We start from the raw sequence: 7584 nt of genomic DNA on the forward strand, positions 1-7584 counted from the left end.
AAGCACAGACCAGTTTGAATTTCTCAGCAGCAGTCAGTATATTCCATACCTGAGATCTGGAGAAAATGCACCATCACAAATCCACGGAGAGGAGATCTTTGTCAATTTAGGACTGGGGGAAGGAATAATTTCTCAGTCTTTATCGCACGATGGTGTAGCCCTATGCAACCTGCTCTTACCGTCTTGAAGGGAAGGTGTTCAGGCCTTGCGTGGGCATGGAACTAGGTAGCCAAAGGCCCCCAGTAGGAGACAGAATGCTGTGGTTCAGGGAAGCAGGTGGATAGGGCCCTGGACATGCCTACCCTGGTCCTGTCTACCAAAAGTAGATAGCAAAGGTAAGAGCCAGCGGTCCTGCCTCTGCCTCCCTGGTCAACAACTTAAGACATAATCAGGAGTAATTAATTCTGTCTAAGCTTAGCTTTGTCAGGACATATTATGGGGTCAAAAGAAATAACATACAGAAAAATCTCATTTACATTAGGCTTTTAATAAATATTTACAGTCTAAACATGCTTTTATCTGATGCTTGAAAAAAATGTGGAAGGATGTTTATTGAAGCGTTATGTATGGTGGTAAAAACCAAAAACCAAAAGCAAAAAGACCCACAAAAGCAGAAAAAATGAAAGCCCGTCACATGGATCAGTGGACAGGCTCTGGTATCACACCACTGATACCAGACAAATAAGAAAACACTTCACCACAAATTGAAGCAACATGTAGTTGCCTTCTACTTAGCCAGACATTAAAGAGATTTGCAAAAAATGTAAAGCAATGTCACTCTTTATGTTGATTTTTGTTCTCAGAAATATGGGCAGTTTTCATTAAATGTATTTATTAGTTATTTTAACATGTATGTGTTTATTGTTGTTATTTTTAATGAATTAACACAAAAATACTTTATGACAGTTGTCATCAAATAAGGTTTATAAGAAAACTACAACATATTTTCTTGTTGAGATATAATTGACGTACTAGATTCAGATGTAAGGAAACTACAGATTTACTTTGAAAAAGGAAAAACTAAGCCCAGTAGAAAAATTGACTAAAGACCTGACGGAACAAAGACGTCACAAAAGGAAAATCCGAATGACCACGACTTACATTAAAAGATTTCTTAACCTAACCCTTGAAGTAACATAAAACCAGTCATTTTTGCCAACAGCTATGAAGGTTTCCAGTTACTAAGACATTATTCTCCAGAGCACCTGGGTGGCTCAGTTGGTTAAGCATCTGACTTCAGCTCCGGTCATGATCTTGCAGTTCTTGAGTTTGAGCCCTGTGTAGGGCTCTGTGCTGACAGCCTGGAGCCTGCTTTGATTTTGTGTCTCCCCCTCTCTCTCTGCCCCTCCCCTGCTCATGCTGTCTCCCTCTCAAAAATAAACATTAAAAAAAATATTTTAATTATTCTCCAATGAAGCTAAACTAATTTGAATCTAGAGATAAATAGAAAGGATTTTCCCAGTTATTTACCCCAGAGGGTTATATTGGTTACATTCCCATTGAGTGATAGAGCTGGATTGAAACCTACTGCTAAAGTAAATAGTCGTTACCAGATGAGCAGGTATCCTGATGATCATAAGAATACATTACTTACACTCATCTGTGGGAAATTGTTTAGAATACTCGGCCAGTCCACCTTTAAAATTGTGGGGCATTTAAGGGGTGCCTGGGTGGCTCAGTGGATTGGGCATCCAACTTCCACTTAGGTCATGATCTCTCTTGAGTTCAAGCCCCTTGTCAGACTCTGTGCTGACAGCTCAGAGCCTGGAGCCTGCTTCTGATTCTGTGTCCCCCTCCTTCTCTGCCCCTGCCCCGCTCATGCTCTGTCTCTGTCTCTCTCTCAAAAATAAATAAACATTAAGAATTAAAAAAAAAAAAAAGATTGTGGGGCACTTGGGTGGCTCAGTCAGTTAAGAGTCTGACTCTTGATTTCCGCTCAGGTCATGATCTCACAGTTCATGGGATCATGTCCCGTGTCACACTCCACGCTGACAGCACAGAGCCTGTTTGGGATTCTCTCTCTCTCCCTCTCTTTCTGCCCTCCCCTTGCTAATGCATGTTTTCTGTCTCTGTCTCTCTCTCAAAATAAATAAATAAATAAATAAATAAATAAATAAATAACCTTTATAAAAAAAAAGAGATTGCTGTAAATATTAAAGAAAGACTTACATATAAAAGTGGTTTGGTAACTCCGTAAGTATGAGAAACCATCATTTGTTTTAGAATTGCTCTCAGCCAAAGAATCTGAGGTATTGAGTGAGTATTTTGGTCTTTGATGCATTTCAGATAAGCCAAGGCAGAGGAAAAGGGAGGCATCCAGGTTCCTGACTACACAGGAAGTCCATGAGGCTAGCGAGAAAGAAATGATTGTCTCATCAGAGGCTGTACAGTGATATTCATAGCTATTCAACAGTGTATATTGCACATCCTCAGAGAAACATAACAGTTCAATATTGAACTCAGAGTGCAAAGTTATAGGGAAGAAGAAATTTCAAGCAGACAATAAATGATAACCACTTTGGGGCATCTTTGACCATAACTTCGGAAGACAGAGGGTTAAAATGCCTTGGGATGTCGCTTGTGCCCATATATCGTGGCTGCCTAATTCATGGCTTTGAGAACCACAACTTGCAAATTGCTAGGTACCTGGGGACATTCTCTGCCATTAATTTGGGAGCAGCACTCCCTTTGCAATAAGTAAGAAATGTAGGGGAAAAATTAATGGCAGGGTATGGCCTTTACTCAGTTGAGCATAGACAATAGTGGCTTGTGGTGTAAGGAGGAGACAATTAATTGCGGCATTGGTGTCTGTGCCAAATTCCCAGGTCTAGCCACAGAAATATTTGTTCACTAGAGAAAGGAAGAGACAGCAGAGGGAAAGGCACCTATGACTCATTTCTAACTAAAGTGTGTTCAGTTAGCTGTGCACGAAAATGCCTTTGTAACTGAGTATTTGCATATCCAGACACCTCAAAGAGTGAAGGGTAATGCTGTCCCAAATAAAGGATTTAACATGATTCTGAAGATTTTAGCTTTTCCCTTCTAGAAACTCTCACACAGCAGAGTATTTGTGGGTTTAGTAGTTGAAAGATCCTGCACTACACTGCAAACAAAATTTCACTCTTCTAAAAGATATATTTCAGGAATCCACTTAAAGATCTTTCCATTTGTTTATGCAATAAGAACTTCTATTGTGTGTGCCTGCTTTTATAAAGGAAAAATCAGCTAATCCAATCTCCTATAATTACTTCTTATCGTGTACTGTATCATTGACTTTCCCTGGAAGCTACACCTAAGGTATGACTAAGTAAGAGATACTAGCTTGAGAGATCTGAATCAGGAAATACTAGGACAAATTGAGATGGACTCTCTCTTTGTGTCGCTGCCTCACTTCTATTCAAACAGGAAATAGGATGCCTCCAATTTCACTGATTACCAGTTTCAGTATCAACTTATCAAGACAATGATAGGCCCTTTACAAATGTTCCTCTAATGTTATTTTCCCAACAGAAGTAGAAGCTGACCTACAGTTCTTGGAGCTGTTGTAAAAGAGCACATTGTATTTGCCTACTAACTCCTTTAGCCGTGCTACCTGGCTGCTTAATTTAATGTAATTGAGCCTTTTCCCGAAGAACTCTGATAGAATGTTTAAAACCGGGCTTTCCTGCGCTCGCTCAGAATTTGGATTCATTTACATTCAACTTATCTGATGCCTCATGTCAGTAAAGTTGATCCCAGTGCTACCGTTAAACTTCCTCAAGAAACTCAGGGCAAGCACAGGTAGAAAGCAGAATGGATTGTCTGGCTATCTCTACAGGCAATTCTGTGCCATGGGCTATTCACGATCTTCAGGAGGAATGCAAAGTCATTGCCATGGCTGATTGAAAGACCAGAGGTTTTCAAAATGTCGTTAGCATTTTTGCTGCTAGACCTGTTGGCTCTGTCTCAGATTCCTCATAAAAGCTATATTCTCTCATCTAAAATTCCATAACAGGCCATGTTGCAATGGCATACTATGTGCTACAAAGAGATGTGACAAGAAAAATATGGTTCTCAAAATGGTGGGCAAAGATATGCGTTGGGTTGGAAAAACACTGGATTTGCAATCAGGTGCTTTGGATTTAAATCCACATCATGTTATTTTATTAGCTCCTGTCTACATGAAAGTGTTTTGCAAATAGTTAAGTAATACACAAATATTATGTCACTATCTTTATTGTTTGGGAAGTGCTATTAAAAATTAGTAAATACGGCCATGAAGTCTCCAGATAACAAAACTAGAATACTCCTTATTGATTGCCTTGTTTTAATCTGTCTCATTTATAAAATCCTATTTAGCATCCTTAATATATAAAAATTCTATTTTTACGTATTAATATAAAAAGTCCTATTTAACAATCCTTTATTGTACTTTCCTGATCTGGGCTCTGTGCTAGGGGAGTGTTCAGTTAAGATCCAAGACAAGGAAGCATTTCCCCCAAGGTTTTATAGCTAGGGGCATCAGAACTGGGAATAAAATCAATAGAATCCTCATCTCCTGAGCTCCTGCTCAGGGCACTTTGCTTTCACCACCTTCGCATTAAGGCTTTTTCACCTGCTTAAATTCACAGGAATTAGATTCAGGTTCTTTTAACACTTGAAATATACCAATCACTTCTCAGACAATGCCACCTTGTGCCTCAATTAACCCAGCCTAACTGAGACCACTATGGACACAGGAAATGCCTGATTGCTTATTAGAGTAGCAGACATGTCTTCTGCCCCTGTCCAGCCCTTGTTTTCTTCTGCTCTTCTGGATCACAAAGATGCCAAAAGCCCTGCACCTGCCCCACTCATTCATACACACCCCCTTGCATGAAACTTTCTAGAATTTTTGGAACGCTTTGTAGTCCTCCTTACTTTTGCATAAATCTCCCAATTCCTGGAGTGCCTCTCTCTCTCTTCTCTATGTGGCAAATTATGCTTCTCTAAGCAATTAGATCCACTGTCAACTCTTCTGTGATGCTTTCCAAGACTTACCCATATGGGTCTACTCCTAGGAGCACTTTGTTAATAATGTTATTATAGCATTCAGCATGGTGTATCATAATTATGTTTTGCCATGTCTGTCTCTTTCATTCATGTATCGATTCAAGAAACATTTATTGATTTCCCATACTGTGCCAATCACTGAATTGGCAAGCTAGAAAACTGAAAGCAAGCTGCAAGCGTGAGTTAAATAAATCTTAGAGTTAACGTGGATATTCACACATATATACTGAACCCTCAGAAGTAGACAATTATCAACCCTAGAGGAGAGAAACTCTAAAATATTTATCCCTGGCCCAGATCCTCTTTGGAGCTCCAGATCTGTGTATGTGGCTACCACCCAAGCATCTTCATTTGAAAATCCCATAAGAATATTGAACTTAATCATGTCAAGAACTAAATTCTATCATTAATATTCCCTTTTTCCTCTCTCCCCCACCTTGTTTCTTCTTTGTTTTCTACTATAGTTAATGACACCACCGTATGCCTAGCTATTCTCACAGAAACTATAGTCATCCTAAATTCCACCCCCTCCCTTATTCCCACGTCCAAATGATCATGATAACTGTGTCATCTGAGCGGCTCTTCTATGTGCCATCTACTGTGACTTTCATTGGGGTGCTCACCCTTTCTTCATGGATTATTCCACAGTGTCTCCTTTAACCTTACCTCGTTCCTCTTCAACCCAATTTGCATGTGGGGAAAGAGGAGGACTTTTTGAAGACGCAGATCATGTTACTTGGCTGCTAAAACTCTTTCAGTGACTCCTCATCACCTTCAAAATAAATTCTAATTTCTAGCATAGTATTCCAAGCCCCCATTATTTGGCCACTCCAACCTTGTCCTTTGACTGTCAATTCAACACACGCTTTTCATCTTCCAGCCATCTTAAATTACTTTGAATCTCCACAACAAATCACAGTGTTTCTTGGCAGACCCTGATTTTATTTTATTTTATTTTATTTTTTTAATGCTTTTATTTATTTTGAGAGAGAGAAAGAACCAGAGAGGGAGGGGCAGAGAAAGAGAGGGAGAGAGGATCCAAAGCAGGCTCTACACTGACAGCAGAGAACCCAATGTGGGGCTTGAAGTCACAAAGTAAACTGTGAGATCATGACCGAAGCTGAAGTCAGATGCTTAACCAACTGAGCCACCCAGATGCCCCAGAAATTCAAATTCACTTCAATTCAATGCAAACTTCCAACCTTCTTTTAGGTACCCCTCTTTGAATTTCTTTAGCATCCTGCATTTGTATCTATGATAATATTTATCACCAGTTATTATAATTGCTCATTTAGTTTTCTGTGTCCATGCTTCCTTACTCTTCCTTCTTCTCTGGCTTTCTCTAGGTCAACTGCATGGTTGGTGCTCACTAAATATGCATTAAATCAATGAATGGAAGAATGAATGTTGTATGAATCAATAAATGTGACATAATTAAAGTTTTCAACCACTTAAAATGATCTCATTTAATAAGTTAATAGTTGCATTTGCACTGATGCTTGCATTATCTAATTGATTTAATTTCAAAAGTAAACAGAAACATTCCTAATTGCCCCATGAGGTAAAAGTAGAATGTGAAATAGGTAACAAAATAAAATAATAAAATAAAATAAAATAAAATAAAATAAAATAAAATAAAATAAAATAAGAGTGGCAATAGACTGTATCAAACATGAAGTGAAACAAAACTCTTTCTTGGTGCTGGTCTCATAAAGAACAGCTTTGTGTTGAATAAATTCTATGTAAGAGATCAGCAAACTTTTCTTTAAAGAAAAGTCTCTGTCACATATTTTTCTTTGTTTTTCTTTTCATATATAATCCTTTAAAATGTATAATAGGGGCACCTGGGTGGCTCAGTCAGTTAAGCATCTGACTTCAGCTCTGGTCATGATCTCAGGGTTCATGAGTTCGAGTCCTGTGCTGACAGTTCAGAGCCTGGAGCCTGCTTCAGATTCTGTCTCTCTCTCCCTGCCCCTCCCCCACTCACACTCCGTGTGTGTCTCTCTCTCTCTCTCTTTCTCCCCTCCCCTCAAAAATAAATAAACATTAAAAAAAAATAAAATGAAAAATAAAAATTTTTCGTTCAAAAATAGGCTGTTCCTGCCAAATTTGGCCTGTGGCTGCTATAGTTTGTAACTCTAGTCCATATAATTATATATGAATGACTAGACCTACATTAAGGCACAAGCTAAACATCATTGTGAACAAAGTTCTCTGAAGATATGATTTGTGATGAACTTACAACATTAGACTCCCTAAATAACCGCCAGCAATAAGTTCATCAACTCACTGATGTATTTCGTCAAAACAGAGCTGGGAGAACTATATGAATCTACGAACTCCTAATTATTTTCATGTTTCAGTTGATAAACATGTCTGGTGAGTTTAACAGGAACTGTAAAAGCCAGCAAAACCACTTGTTGAGAGACAAACTATCTTGGGATGCCCAAGAATGTTTTAGTAAACTAACACCAAACTCTACCTTTAAGTGTTGCCTTCTATGTCAATCTGACCTTCCATGAATCATAACTTTTCATACCTGGCTCTCACCTT

The sequence above is a fragment of the Panthera leo genome, chromosome B2, assembly GCF_018350215.1.
Source record: "Panthera leo isolate Ple1 chromosome B2, P.leo_Ple1_pat1.1, whole genome shotgun sequence".
Classification (NCBI taxonomy): Eukaryota; Metazoa; Chordata; class Mammalia; order Carnivora; family Felidae; genus Panthera; species Panthera leo.